Raw genomic sequence first — 15,742 nt, forward strand, 5'->3', positions numbered from 1 at the left:
CTTGTGTGTGCAATATATTTGTGTGTCATTGGGTACTTCAAAATGTTTGACCAAAAAGATCCTTTTGATCAGAGCTATGCGCTTGCAACTAATAATTTTGGTCTCTCTCTTTGCCTACATTTGCCCAATGTTTCCTGGAGTCTATTCTTGGATTCTATCAAACTGTAGCCGCGCTCTTGTCTGTGATTCATTTCCTTCTTCTCCCATGTTAATCTGTATAGGATCTTCATGTCATCTGTTATAAATGCAGAGAAGTCATATAACTTTGAAACAATTGTTACCTTATATAATAACAACAACAACATTTGATTTATATACTATCCTTCAGGATAATTTAATGTCTACTCAGAGCGGTTTACAAAGTATGTTATTATTATCCGCACAACAAAACACTGTGTGAGGTGGGTGGGGCTGAGAGAGCTCTGAGAGAGCTGTGACTGACCCAAGGTCACCCAGCTGGCTTCAAGTGGAGGAGTGGAGAATCAAACCCAGTTCTCCAGATTAGAGTCCCGCGCTCTTAACCAGTATACCATTCTGGCTCTTAGAGATATAGAGACAGGATTCTCCATAGAGTTCTGATATACTCCAAAAGCATTGTTTGAAATAATTGTTTTTAAGCTCTCTCTGATGAGGACAATGGGTGAATGGGTGTTTCATGTGTTCAGTTTGTAGGCCACTACGCAAATGGCATCCATTACAGTTTGACAGTGGTCAAGGTAGCCTGTGGATCCAGTGTACAATTCTGACGGACTAGGTGGTGGAAATGACCTTGCAGAGTCCTTAGGAGTACTTTATCAAATGGTAGTTGTTCCTCACATCTCAAGTTTGCACCAATACCTGCAGTATTTCACATGTCCTCACCCCATTAAGACAGACCTCGAGGAAGCAAGTGCATTTCTATGAAGATGCTGGTCTACAGGGCTCTTTGATAAGTTAGACTGCACAATTTTTCAATCCTTGCAACAGTAAATCAGTTGATTACTGTAAAAGATGTGTATGTGTGGGTGGCAGCAGCTGTGACACAGGAACTAGTTAACCGGGTCAGGCAGACATGGCGGGGACAGCCAGGGAGACAGAGAGGGATAATCAGATTGCAGGCTGGACCTCAATTTCATTTCCTTCCACCTATTCCTTTTGCTCAACTCCCCTGGGACCCTCTGCCAGCAGCAGATGTCATTAGTTAGATGCTGTAGCTGGCTTGGGATATGGCCATCCCAACATGATCGCTTCTTCTCTTTATTTCTTAAGGACATGTAGTGCTACTAGAAAAATTTTCTTGTTCCAAGACATCCAGAGATAGTGAGCTCAATCATGCAGCTATTCCACTCCATACATCAATCTAAAATCTATGATTGCTTTCCTTATTCTTTAGCCTGCATTTTTTTAGTTACCATATTCGGTCCTTTAAATACAACGCTATCACTAGTAGCAGCATTGGGGCAAACTGAAAGCATTCCTCTTGAAAAGCAGGACACGAGTAAAGCAGGATCTCCAGGTATTACTTTGATTAACAGGAAGAAGGGAAAGACTTTAAAAAGGAGCATTGTGGCCTGATGTATTGTCGAGGGTATGCAGAGTTAGGGGGAGTGGGTTAGCTTCCCCATTTTGCCTTTGGACTCGCCACATTATTCAAGAGCTTAAAGCAGGGAATGAACCTTTCTCCTATAGGAAAGTCTGATGATAGCTGGACTTGCTCCATCCTGTATCACAGCATGTCTATTTGGTAAATCAGTGTAAGGTACTTAAAAATATCCTGTCTTAAGGCAGATCCTATATCATACATCTGAGCTGCATACATCACACACTAACCACCTCTACAAAATTAGTTTATTACAAAGAGGAGGAGGGTGGATCCATGTTTTCACTAGCCTATTAAATGTGGAGAAAGGTTGCCAAGAATTGATTCAAGTATCTGCCTTTGGATAGTGGTCACTATGAGATGTGACAGAAGATGAGAAAAAAGCACCAGATAAGCAGAGATATGGGGACATCTGGGACAGAGGTAGAAAATGTAGTAGGAAGGTTTTGAACTAATATATAGGACAATGGCTCCAACCACATACAGTTTCTGTTGCAAGTCCATCACGTGTTTAGACCTTTTCCCACTTTATCGCATGCAATGCAGCACGGGCTTTCTCTGGTGGCCCCTATCCTGTGGAATGACCTGCCTGAGGAAGTCAGAAGAGCCCCCACTCTCCTGGCTTTCCGTAAACGATGCAAAACCAAACTATTCAAAAAGGCTTTTTACTCAAATGGGGAGGGCTGCAGTGTAGGGATGGGGTCTCAGGTGCTTCACTAACAAATTGGGGATCATAGACTTCATCACCATTTTTGCCTCATATATTATCTGCTGCTTTAAATATGTACTCCCATGTACAACCATCGCTCTATGCTGTCTAATGTTAGTCCTAGAATTGATTATGTTTTGCTTCAGTATCTCCTATGTCTTGGATCCTTGCTAATGCTATGTCTTTAAACTTGTATAAGTTTACCTTATGGTATTGTACTGAAATGTACTTGCTTGATACTGATTGTATTGACCTCATACTGTGATACTGATTGTATTAACCTCATACTGTGTAATCTGCCTTGAGTCTCAGTGAGAAAGGCGGACTATAAATGACGTAAATAAAAGTTTCTTTACTTGCAGCAGCTGTTAGAAGTACCAAGTAAAATATGAAACTAAGCCACCCCAAACAGAGTTCTCCTTATTTGCTTTGCCCCTCTACTGAACCCACCATCTTGTGATATTTGTATTGAGCCTTCTGTCTGTTCTAGCTTGGGGACTTTTAAAAAATTATTTAAATGAACAAAGGTGTGTAAAGAAGCGCTCCTCCACACTGCTGCAATGGGAGACTCCAGGCTCCCCGCTCAGTAAGTGCCGGCGTACTAATGAGCTTCCACAGCAGGCAGCTGTGAAATCATGTCCGCTGCAGGGCCTCCCGATGCGGACAGTGCAGCAATCCTCTTAAAGGGATGAAATGGCATAATCCAGCAAGGGCAGGGCCTCTCCTCCTCCTCCTCAGCCGTGGGCCTCTAACATCTGGGATAAAATAGTAATTGTGAACCACAGTGCAGGTTATTTTTATAACATGGAGCAAACAGGGCCATCTTTCTGCAAGAGCTCTGTTGAGCTCATAGTCCAGCTCAAGAAGTTGGTATGGTCTTAACCTTGCTGCATCTAACATTTGCTACCTGTACAGCAGGTTTCAATGCACCTCTAGATACCCGCCCCACAAAATGATCTGTTTACCTGTTTTCTCACACACATGCATTACTAGTACCTTCCCTGGTTGCATCCAGACATTGGGTATTACGCTATTATTGGCAGAGTAGCAATCATTTACAACTGGGTTATCTTGTCTACATAGAAAAATCCTGTTGCCAATGATAGCTATTGTGCACTAATAGCACAATGTCCAATGATGGGTAGATGCAGCTCCTACGCGATTGTCCAGGGTCTGTCTTGCTATCCTTTCTCTTTCCCTTTGCAAATGAGAGATTTCCAGACCCAAATCTGGCCTAGGTTGAACTCTTGTTTCGAGCAGCTTTGTCTTTGCTGTATTATTTTCTCTTTCCCTGTGATAAGCCCACCCGACCAGCAAGGAGATTTTTGAACCGGCTTTCAGTATCCTGAACTGTCATAACCTTGCCTAATCAAGATCAGCTTCTTGTCTGCATGACCAAATACATTCCTGATTACCCCGCTACACCCCCTCCTGCCCTCTTGGCTCTAATTTGAGTCTCGCCAACAGCCACCATCTCTATCCGCTGGCATCCTGCCACTGTGTTTTTTTTCCTGCTCATCTCAAAGATCTTTTTTCTCTCCCCTTTCTATTGCTCTTTGCTTTGGTATCCTTCCAGGCACTGGCACCCAATGCATCCGGATAAATCAAATTTTGACACCCTCCCCCCTTGGCATAATGATATCCAAGGGTGCGTTGACTGGGAGTTGGAGGTTGGTAGAAGTGCTAGAGTCTGAGCATTGTTTGCCAAAGGTTGATTCCCTAATGTGAAGTATTGTTTGAGATCACTACTACTCAGGTCACCGACTTACCTTGCCTTGAGCAACTGTACTTCTTCACGTAACAGTGAAAGCTATACACAAGCGTGGGCCTGCCTACTTTGCAATATCAAAATGCTGATGGCTGCTGACATACGGACATCCCTGCCACTGCTACTATAGTAGTTTGTGCTTCCTGTCTCTATTTGTATGCCAAAAGATCAAAGGAATGCTTAGACCAAGTTTGCTGCAGCCAGCGTAGTTTGTTTAAAAGCCATGCCAACTGATGGCCTTCAATGCAATGAGATGCAAGTGTTTTGGAATCCTTCCCAGATGGAGACCAGATGTGATTCATCTACTCTATCCCTTAGAAATCTGGGCTTGCTGTAAGGGTGCACTGTTAGCATTGACAGGTCATGCACTAACAGGATATTCTGGGTGCGATGGATGTGACTCATGTTGCATATGTTCTGGGCATTTTGCCATCTCCTTGTCCATTCAGTTTACCCTCCTGCAGTCTTTTGAGGGATGCTTAGCACATAATAATGAGAATTGCTTGCTACATCTGACCAAATGTTCCTCTAGTCTGACTCTCTTTCCATCAGTGACCAGCCTCGGAATGCTCACAAATGGGGCATGATGGTTACAGTGGATCATCTCATCTTGTCCATCCTAAGCATTTGACAACCAGATTGATGATGATGATGATGATGATGATGATGATGAATATAAAGGTTCCATTTTTAGTTAACTTGTAGCCATTGGTAGGTCAATCCTGCCATTAATTTTGTGGAATTTTGGGGAGATTGGGTAGGTGGAAAGAGTAATAATCCTATCTTGCAGCATGGATTCCACAGTGTATGCACTGTGTGAAATGATTTTGGTTGTTCTGTATCTATTGGCGGTCAGATTCACAGAATGACCTTGAGTTCTAGCATTTTCAAAGAGAATGTTTATTTCTTCCACCTTCATATCCATTCATAATTTATAAAATTAGGGAGTTTCTGTTCAGTTATCTGAGACCCTTGACAGAAAAATTCCACCTATCTTATTTTCAGTATTACTTTCAGCACCTTCTCAAGCTTTCCTCAATAGCCTCCTTGGCAGGGTGACCGCTGTCCTCCACAGGATTCTAAATAGGGACATAATACTGATTTACAGTAATTCCTGTTTTGTTTTCAGACTCTCATTTCTAATTATCTAAACATGGAATTCACTTTCCCCCATCTGTTCTGGAACACATAACTAATGTATCTGGGGATTGGAACCACTAGACATCTAGGCCAACTTTTGCTTCAGTAGGAGCCAGTGACCACCATACCATAACTAAAGATCATTAAGGGTTCTCTGCTTGCTGAAAGGAGGGGCTGATACTCAGAGTCTCTCTACACGCGATGCCTCAGCGTGTGTTCGTCCTGTGTAAGAAGATGCAATGTTAACAGGGAAGTGTATTTTAAAAAGAGAGCCCTGCGGAAATCACTCCTCAGAGGGTTTGTTAATTTCATCTTCTCCTTCCCTAAGGCTCTGTCAATTTCACCTCTCCAGTCTAAAACTGTGTGGGATTGCAACCAGAGGGCAGCAAGGGATGGAAGTGGGCTGGAGCTGCCTTCCAGAGCTGGGCTTGGTCCTGGAGAGGTTATAATGGGCTGAAGTTTCCCTTCTGGCATTTCACAGCCCTTTCACACAACTCCAGTGTATAGCAAAGCCTTTGCCCTGCCGCCTGCTCTGTCTTTTAAAACTACCCTTCCCAGCTAACACTGAATCTCCTGACATGCTTTCTTCACGTGTCAGATGTCTTGTGTAGAGACAGTCTCAAAAATTAGACTTCCTGCCTGAAAAGTGTGAAAGCACTTAGTAACTTTTTTCAAAGGGCATTTCACAGCCCTTTCACACAACTCCAGTGTATAGCAAAGCCTTTGCCCTGCCGCCTGCTCTGTCTTTTAAAACTACCCTTCCCAGCTAACACTGAATCTCCTGACATGCTTTCTTCACGTGTCAGATGTCTTGTGTAGAGACAGTCTCAAAAATTAGACTTCCTGCCTGAAAAGTGTGAAAGCACTTAGTAACTTTTTTCAAACGTTGCATTTTTTATTTATAGGCTTTCTTGAACATGTGGTTATAGTTGTTGTGCTGCGTAGGCTGAATGAGCAATGTTTTCCTTGTTCAGTTATAATCTTGGTGGTAAACATTTTCCAGTTCTCCTGAACAGAGATAGTGTTCAAGACATGCATTAGTAGCAACCAACCACTGTAGCTCGCTGTGTGGGGCTGATTGTGACGGTCTGGGTTCAAAAGTCTCATGCAGCTATGAACTTCACTCAGTTAACCTTGGGCCATTCACTTTATCTCAGCCTTATCCACTTCCCAGGGTGGTTATGAGGATAAGGTTGGGAGGAAGCATACCAGGGCTCATTTCGAGGGGGAACACACAAGAACGCAGTTCCGGCAGTTCCCCAAAGAGGTCACATGTCAAGTGACCCCGCCCACCTGACTCTCGGCAATTTTGTGCCCGTTTCAGCCTGGATTGGGGCTGAAACGGCCCGGATCGGGCCTCTGACGGGTGGTGGATCACTCTCCCACTCAGCAGCGGTCTGATCCTGACCATTTGGGCCCCTTTTCAGCCATTTTCAGCCCCTATTTGTCATTTTGGACCCAATTTTGGCCCTGAATGGCCAGGATTGGGTCCAAAACAGACAGGATAGGTAATGTCAGGGGGCGTGGCATATGCAAATCAGTTATGCTAATGACACACTTCCGGTGATGGCAGGGGGCATGGCACATGTTAATGGATTATGCTAATGGGTTCCTCCAGCTCTTTTTCTACGAAATGACCCCTGAAGCATACCATATACATCATCCTGAGATCTCCAGAGGAGTAATACCAGATTAATGTAATGTATTATTGTTGAAAGAAACAGTGAAAAATATCCTCTGGGTTTTTCTCCTGGAGCAGCAGCAGCTATGCTAGATCATGTGTACCTGGTGTGTGCTTTAACAAAGGAAAAAGAAAATGCAGGGAATGGCTGTCTGGTTATAGCAGAATAGTTAAAAGTCTTTAGCTACAATGAAGATGTTCCCAGTCTGAATTTTATTACTGCTCTTCTTGAGTCGCCTTGGTCAAGCTCTCCACTCCCACACATAGAAAAAGGGCTTCATAATACTGGCCTATTTTACAGGTTTGCTATAAGGATTGCAACACAACGTATGAGGACATGCTTTGAGGACAAGTTGAAAGGGCCATACAATTGCATAGGGTTGTCAACTCCAGGTAGGGAAATTTTATGGAGATTTGGGGGTGGAGCTTGGGAGGACAGGGTTTGGGGATGGGGAGAAACTTCAGCAGCATATGATGCCAAAGAGATGGTGTCCATGTTCCAGAGTAGCCATTTTCTTCAGGGGAACTGATCTCTGTAGTCTAGAGATTAGTTGTAGTTCTGGGAGTTCTCCAGGCCCCAACTGGAGGTTGGCAACCATAAATTATTATGTGTTATGCGTGTTATTACTATCTGTGAAGAGCCCAAGGTCCATAGGCATCCTTTTGGTTAGGGTCCTACTGTGGGAGTTTTCCCCAGTGAAGACCACCCAGTGTTTTTTGCGTGAGTCCAGGCCTTGTCTAGAAGAGCAGACTATCCTGAGGCAAAAGACAAGCTCCATTTCCTAGATTCCCCAACAATCTGTTTTAAGAATCGTTTTCTTTTTGTTCCAAGGCTGGTCCCAGTGAGAAATATGAGCCCCATAGTCTGTGTAACCATGGACACGACCTCCAGACTAGCCCTGCCTAACAAGCCCCAGCGCAGATTAATGGCAGCATTGTCTGTCAGAATTGTTCTCATGCAGAGCTTAGGGAGGCCTCGACTGACCCCATCACCCAAAATAGCCACCCTGACCGCATCGCTTCCTCAATTGTACACATAAGTCTGTCCTGGCACCAAAAAGCTTTCCTTGTGTTGCCATGGTGTCCCTGGAGGTTAATGTGTGTACAGCCATTACAGGTAAGGCCAAAAGGACAGGCAGAGACCTCTTTCCTACAGCCTAAGTCTCATTCTTGGGTTGACTATTTAGCATCAGACAACTGCAAAGGAGCTTTATGTGTAAATGGACGATCGCTTGCTGAATTCCCAGAATGGACAGAGAAAGATAAGGGAAACAGGCAAATAAGACGGCAAGATTTTTTTCATTTTCAGACAGGCTTCTTTTTTTTTTAGGCCAGTCTGGGTTCTGATGCTGGCTGCTGGAGTAGCTCTGGAGTACCCATTGTGACTTGCACTTGGAAGATGGGCTGCTAAAGCGAATAAGGCTGTTTGGGGGTGAATTAAAAGCAGCGGTGCATAAAAAGGAAGGAGACCGGGCACCTTGAACAGTTCCCCATCAACAGTTAGCAGCACCCAGACAGCAGACAGAGCTGGTAAGTTGTACTTTTATTTTAAATTATCTTAACACTGTGTTAATTGGTTCTATGAATGTAGATTTGCAGTTGCAAACTTTATTCTTTTTCCGCCCTCTTTTGGCTTCTTTTATTAAGGACATACTTTCTGGAGGGCAGTCCTCTGTAGATGATTGCTCATAGAAGGTGATCTATGTAGTTTGGAAAGTAGATTTAAACCCTGCTGAGTTTAGAAAGTTAAAATCCAGTGATATCCCATCTCCAGCTGAATACGATCATCATGCAGGTTTTAAAAAAAACACTCAACGAAGGGATGAATTAGATATGACACCAAGTTGTAGTTTGCAGGTGTGTTCCCTCTTTCCCATCTCTGATGTGCTCTTCTTCAATTGCTCATTTCCTCTCCAGTGCTAAGCATAGTTTACAATTGCGTCTGAACTGGCCAACTAGTTTACAGGCGTCCTCCAAACCAGTATTGCAAAACTACTGTGTGAAGCTGATTTGCAGTCATCTAGAGTGCAATGGGCAAATCTTAGTTTGCTGGTTTGCATATAAGAGCATACTATGGTGTATGCTAAAGTGGAAATAACTGAGTTGGAGTACATGAGGAAGTAGTGTGCAAGGCTCATATGTGTAGTGCCAAATGATATTGCGGTTTGAAGGAAGCCATAGCTGATTTTTGGAACCTTTATTGCTGAAGGAGCATGTGAAAGGACTTTAAAAAAAATTAGAAATTCTTAGAAGAAAAGAATAGTAGCATCTAGATAACCTGCTCTATACATCTAAGATCTCCAGGATATGTGTACTAGTGCTCAGAAAGTCTCTGGGGATACACTCCAGACTGAAAGCAGTACACCAGTCTCTCCCATGTTCAGTAGGGCTGCACGCACATTCTTCTTTACAGTTCTAAGATTGATTCCCCCCTAAAATTTCTGTTGTTGGAAGGGGAGGAGTGATTTTCATCAATTCCCCCCCTTATGCTGTTTCTGGAAGTCCTTCGTCCACCAGGAGCAGCATTTTGGAGGGCATTTGGGGCCGTAGCAGAAGGGGAGAATAGTAAAATACTTCTGTTAGCAGTAATTTTGGGCAGGATTCAAGCCATATGTCCAATCCCTGCCTTTTCCAAGCAAAGGAATTCTGGTAACAGGACCGAGATTTGTCTCCCTGGCCCTGCACAGCCCTATAGGCAATATAAGGCCATTCCCTTGACTTTGGTATGAGGCACATCCTTTTTTTAAAACTGTAGAAATATTTGCAGAATTTCAACATGAATCTCAATATTAATACTTTGGGCTTAGAGAAAATGGCTAATAATATGATAGACTAGAAGAGGTGACAGTCTGATGACCATGTGCACGCACTTACAAATATCCATGGTCTCAGGACTTTCCTGTCCTTGCTATTTAACATCCTTATAAAAATAGAAACACCAGAGATGGAAGCTAGTATTTTATGCAAGCAAAGCATGTGCTTTACCTTGTATGTGGGCCTTCTCCAATTTCACTCAGGTTCTTGGTTTAAAAAATACTGGTTTCTTGTCCAGGGGGCAGAGCCTAAGCTCTCACACACACTCAGCCTAACCTACCTTGCAGGGTTGTTGTGAGGATAAAATATCAGTAAGGACAACAAAAAGGTGAGAAAAAACACCACTCTACAGAAGAGTAACCAGAGGTTGGAATTTTAAAAAAGTGAATTAAATGTAACTCCAAATATGATACAAATGAATAAAACGCCGGTATATAATTTAATTCAACAAATGAAAGGGCAAAAGTATGATTAAAAACATCAACAGTGTGGTTTAACATACAAGTGCTATACCTTTGTATATACACATAGTAATCTCACACATATACAGGTATGTTAGTACATTTTATTTCTGTATGTATAGAATCAGAACAAGATGCATTTTGGCCCAGAGGCCTACCTGTGGTATATATTAATATAAAACACTCTGTCAGTATAGCTAATAAATCCAAAATACCCGAGCCTGAATAAAATTGACCTAAAATGAGAAAAAAATATTGTCTAGATATTTTGTGGGGAACAAAACTAATAATTACAAATAAAATACACATGATTATAATAAATAAATCATTTTAGGTCAATATGTTGAATTAAAATAACAATAACCCTGAGATTCTGATAGAAAGGGTGGGCTGTAAATGAGAGAAGTAAAATGGATAGATTGGATATTGTTAACCAGGAAACCAGTTACTCTGCTCTTAGGGTCTCACCACTGGAGACAAAATACACTTCAATTACATGGGTAATTTGAGTGTAGCCATATTGGTCTATAGTACAAGAGCAAGATTCCGGTCCAGTAGCACCTTAAAGACCAACTAGATTTCCATGGTATGAGCTTTCGAAAGTCAAGGCTCCCTTGGTCAGACAGAAGAGTGGAAAAAGGGGGAAGGCGCTACTATTTAATTTGTGAGAGTTTGCTTTGGGAGACCCCTAGAAGTATCTCCCAAAGCAAACTCTCCCAAGTTAAAATAGGGAGGGGGAAACGATTAACAACACCATTTTGGAAGAGGGAAGACAACAGAAGAAAGCCCCCTTCGGTCCTTCCCTTCCTTTTCCTTCGCCGCAGCTCCTCCCTTTCCAACACGTGTTCCTTGAATCTTGGCCCTGGGCTGCGTGCGGCTCTCCCTGCTGTGTCGGTCGGAAGACCAGCGGTTGTGGAGGTCGCATCCCCGCAGGTGAGTGGAGATGATTTCAAAAGACTTCGGGCTGGACAAAAGAAGAGGGTCGCTGGAAGGATCTGCAGCCGGAGTTACACTGGCGGGAGCTGATCTGTCTCGGGGTGCGGAGGGCACAGAGCCGGGGATGGGCTTCTTCGTGGCGGGGCATCATGTGCGTTGAGGATGGGGAGGCGGTTTCCTGACGGAGGCTGCGTGCAGGCGGGAGAGGGGACAGGGAGAGCCCCGGGGGTTCCGGGAAAGGTCTGGCAGGATTCCCTGACTCTTAAGAGCAGGCAAGCCTTTTTTTGAAAGCTCGACAAAGCCGGCAGCCGTGAGAGGCAATAACGGTTAGGTGCAAAACTAGAATACGGGCTTGCTTTTGTTTTGTTTTTTGCAGCTGTTTTAAGTTGTGCAAAGCAGATTAAAGCAGCAGCAGCAGGAGCCAGAGTGGCCTCAAAGCTAGCGGGGCTGGGCTTGGGTGGGATGGGGAAGGGAAGGGAGGGTGCGTGCTTTTCCCCTTCCCTGGAAATGGGTGGTTCCCGCTGCCCCTTTGCAAAGCGCATCAGCTCTGCTGGCGGAGCCCATGAAAGGAGAAGGAGAACTGGAGAGGCGTTTCGTTTGGGTACCAGCCTGGAGGAGAGGTCCGGCGCTGGGAACACGTAAGAGCTCCTTTTCATGATCAGCTTTTATCATCTTAGGAGAAGCACCTTTTAAATGCCTGCCAAGTGGGAGTAAACTGAAAAGAGAGGAAGAGGCTCTCCTGGTACAAGGAGAGGGTGGCTGCTCTGTTGGACCTTCTGGCTCACCTCTCATCCTGGGAAATGCTCATCAGGCCAGCCGTGGCTGTTGCTTCTGGAAAGAGCAGAAAGCAAGGTGCCCCGTCCGGGGCTGCTGCTAGGAAAGTATAGAGCTCTTTTGTCTATGCCAAATTTTTGGTCCTCATACCAAGCGGGGGGGGGGGGGGGTTAGATCATTGATATTTCTGTTTTGCAGAAGGGAAATTGAGGCACAGGCATAGCAATGGGGGGCCTTCCAGTTCACAGCCCCAACCTCTTAGCCGCTGACCTATGCTGGAATTTTTTGTCTTTAGTTTAGTCTACTGAAGAGTTCTGGAGATCTCAAGCGTTTGCACACTGTGTTATGATATTTTGGTTGGTCTTCATAAAAGGTATTACATTATTCGTGTCCCCCACCCTCTCGTCTTTATGGATAGAGATTATTGTTCCAGGTTGATGATCTAGAGTGAAACACCACAAGGTAGCTCTGATCACGGAAAGGGCAGATGTTAGGGTGGGAGATCAGCCTCTAGGGGACTCGGATCCTGCTGTTCTAGCCTTTAAGAGCGCTCCCACCCACCCTGAGCCCAAACTCTCACGACTGGGCTATGCAGCCACCCATTTGAGCTCAGAGTGATGCTTTCCATCAGGAAAGAAAAGACGGAGAAGAAAAATGGTAGGAAAACACAAGTTCTTAAGGATCAGCTCATCCTTCTCTAGTTAGGGTTGGCCCTAACTAGTCACACATGTAGAAAAGAGCCTTGGCTCCTCTCTACACTCTACCTGTTCTGCATGGGTGGTGTTCAGTCTGTTTGCTTTCCCCATTGTCCACCTGTGACAGTGGCAGAAAGGAACATAAGACAGGATGGGGTGGAGAAAAGCAAGCTGTATTCATGCTCCCATTAGCTGTCCTGAAATTAGCTGTCCTCCTCTAGTTGCTCCTGCAATTCCCCCATGATCAGCATAAATGCTCACTCAAATAAATCTCCCCTTTCTCCCTTGCTGCCCCTTATGCTTGGAATTTCCTCCTAGAACACCTGTGAAATTCCACCGTACCCAATTCTTTCAATTCTTTCCTCAAAACTCAGTTTTTTCCATGAATTTTTGGCACAGCCTCATCCCCTGTTAAGTCTTGGGAATAAATGCTAATTCCCATTTTGTACCCCTTCCTCCACCTTTTTCCTCTTCCTTGTCACCCTAGGTTTGGGGGGTTTACCCCATGGGTATAGGGCAGAATATCTTACTTAATGGCCTCACATTATTGCAGAGCTTATTTGTTAGCTCAATTTAATGTGCTACCTTTCGCGATACTTTATGGGAGATTCCATAAAATGACATATGCTAACAGGTTATGCACTTGTGCTCAGCGAGACCCAGAAACCCTGGAACATGTTTTTGTATTGTGCTTATTACTGTGAGATATGTCCCATGCTTATTGATCCGCTGCTGAGAGAGCAAATTGAAAAATCTGATAAATGTAAAATTATCTTCCTATTGGCTACTCAGAGCCAAAAGGTGATCGAAACTGTTGCTAAATTTTTGTATCTTGTGTCTATGAGGCGAGTTGTGTATTTGTAGACTGAATTTTGATTGCATTGAGTGTTTTTGTTATTAATATGGATATAATGCCAATAAAGGTTGCTGCTGATATGCCCACAGCATAGTTTTATAAGCCCCTATCATGTCTCCCCTCAGTAGTCTAATTTAGAAAAAAAATGAGAAAGGGGAGATATGCATAATATTATAAATCTCTTTCATGTCATGGAAAAAAGTGGATAGTAGGAGATTTTCTCCTTCTCTCACAACTCTCACTCATCCAATGGAGTTGAAGGGCAGTAAATTCAGGACAAGCAAAAGGAAGTACTTCTTCACATAATATGTAATTAACTTATGAAATTCACTACTAGAGGATATGGTTGGACCATTAGTTTAGACCATTAGTTTTAACCATGATGACTAAGTGTAACCTCCATGCTCAGAGGCAGTGTACCTTTAAACACCAGTCCAGGACCAAGGGTAGATGAAGAGCTTTTGCTTTCATGCCCTGCTTGTGGCTTTCAAGGAGGCATCAGGCTTGCTATTGTAAGACGCAGGATGAAGGAATAACAGTGCAATCCTAAACAGAATTACTCCAGTATATGCCCACTGATTTCAATGGGCATAGACTGGAGTAACTCTGCTTAGGAATGCACTGTAAATAGACCTTTGGTCTAATCCAGCTGGGTTCTTTTTATGTTCAGAAGTCAAACTGTACTGTCAAAGCTGTTGAAAACAAAACAGGTTCTTGGAAGTTCTTGCTGGAATCGTTTTATTAAGGCATTGTTTGTAATAAAATGGTGCTCACAAAATTTGATAGGCATAAGAGAGCCCAGAAGATGCAAAGGATTTTGCTTTGGCTCAGTCCTGCTATTTTATCATGTGTTAGTAGTATTATTGTAGGCTGCCAGAAATCCTGAAGCCGGATAATACTCTGAGAGCTGGGCTGGCAACCCTGAATAAATTTCCTTGCAATTCAGCAGCTTTCCCTTCTCCAGGTTTCCCTTTCTTGTTGTTAAATCTCTTCTCTCTCCCTTCCTTCTCCATCTTACCCAGTCCAAGCTAAACCAAACACCCTGCAAAGTGCCGCTCCTAACACACACTCAAGCTCTGTCCTTTCATTATGGGCATACTTATATTACACACTTTAATCAGTTATGTGATTTTGGCATTGTTTAAACCCTGATTTAAACCCTTGTTTAAATCAACAAAGGAGCTGGGGTTCTTTATGGACATTTCTGGAGATATAGACCCTAGTTCACAATTAGCTCTCTTTTCTCCTATCCTCAGGTTGGTTTAACATTACTTGCACATTTCTAAAGGTAAAAAACTTTTGAGAAAAGGACCCTGAAGACTTTTGAAAAGGTAAGTGCATATTGTGCCCCAGATCATTACTTCATCCCCAAGTACAACTGCGTAGATCTGCATTTTTCTTTCTCTAAGGATGTGTGGGGAGTATTTTGTGCACTATGTGAAGGAGAACAGTTCCTGATCAGCGAGAGAGTGCAAGGGGCACCCTAGACCAGCCTTCTCAATATGCTGTCCAAGCCAGAGAACTGGAGCACTTTCACAGCTGCAAAGAAGTCATCACCGTCACCTAAGGCTTCTCTGGGGAAATCAAAATCAATTTATGTCTGTAGTAAAGATGTGACCTTAGAGAGTAATTCCATTAACCGTTGGCTGTTTTCCTTTGTCTCGCTAATATTTTGACTGAATTATATTCTCTTTCCTTCACCCCAAAATTACTATCAGCCCTGTAAAGATGAACACTTTTTTGTGTATGAATGCAGGCTGTTATTGTTTCATGGTGTGAAAAGTTGGTAAGTGTGCAGTATGCAGGCAGTGGAGGAAAACTACTTTTACATAGTGAGATGCAAAAATGAAAACAAGAATTGCAATTTATGATACAATCAGACCTTTGATACCAAAGCCCAACCAGCTTGAATTAACACCAGATGGCTACTTTAATTAGAGAAAACTAGCTTTGGGAGGGTAAGTAGTGGCTTATTTTCCTTTACATTTCCTCCTTTCATAAGCTGCTTTCTCTCCTGTGGAGTTCCAAACATGTGTTTGCAAGAATAAATATGTGTCTAGAATCCCACAGAGATGAGACATTACAGTAGGTAGATGGCAGGCCAGGGAAGAGTTAAACAACCTCTCCCTTCTTCACAGTATATTAATTTCCTCCTAAAGATACTTTCACTTGTGTTTAAATACATACATTTACAGGTAGCAATCAATTTGGAGTCCTAAAAAAGAGATGAAAGCAGAGCACAGGTGATTTCCCTGTATCCATGGGTTGGCAGGACAGGGTAATTCCATGGGCAACTTGGGAGGACAATAACAATTTGCTTTTTAGAAAA

The sequence above is a fragment of the Eublepharis macularius genome, chromosome 14 (genome assembly GCF_028583425.1).
Source record: "Eublepharis macularius isolate TG4126 chromosome 14, MPM_Emac_v1.0, whole genome shotgun sequence".
NCBI lineage: Eukaryota > Metazoa > Chordata > Lepidosauria > Squamata > Eublepharidae > Eublepharis > Eublepharis macularius.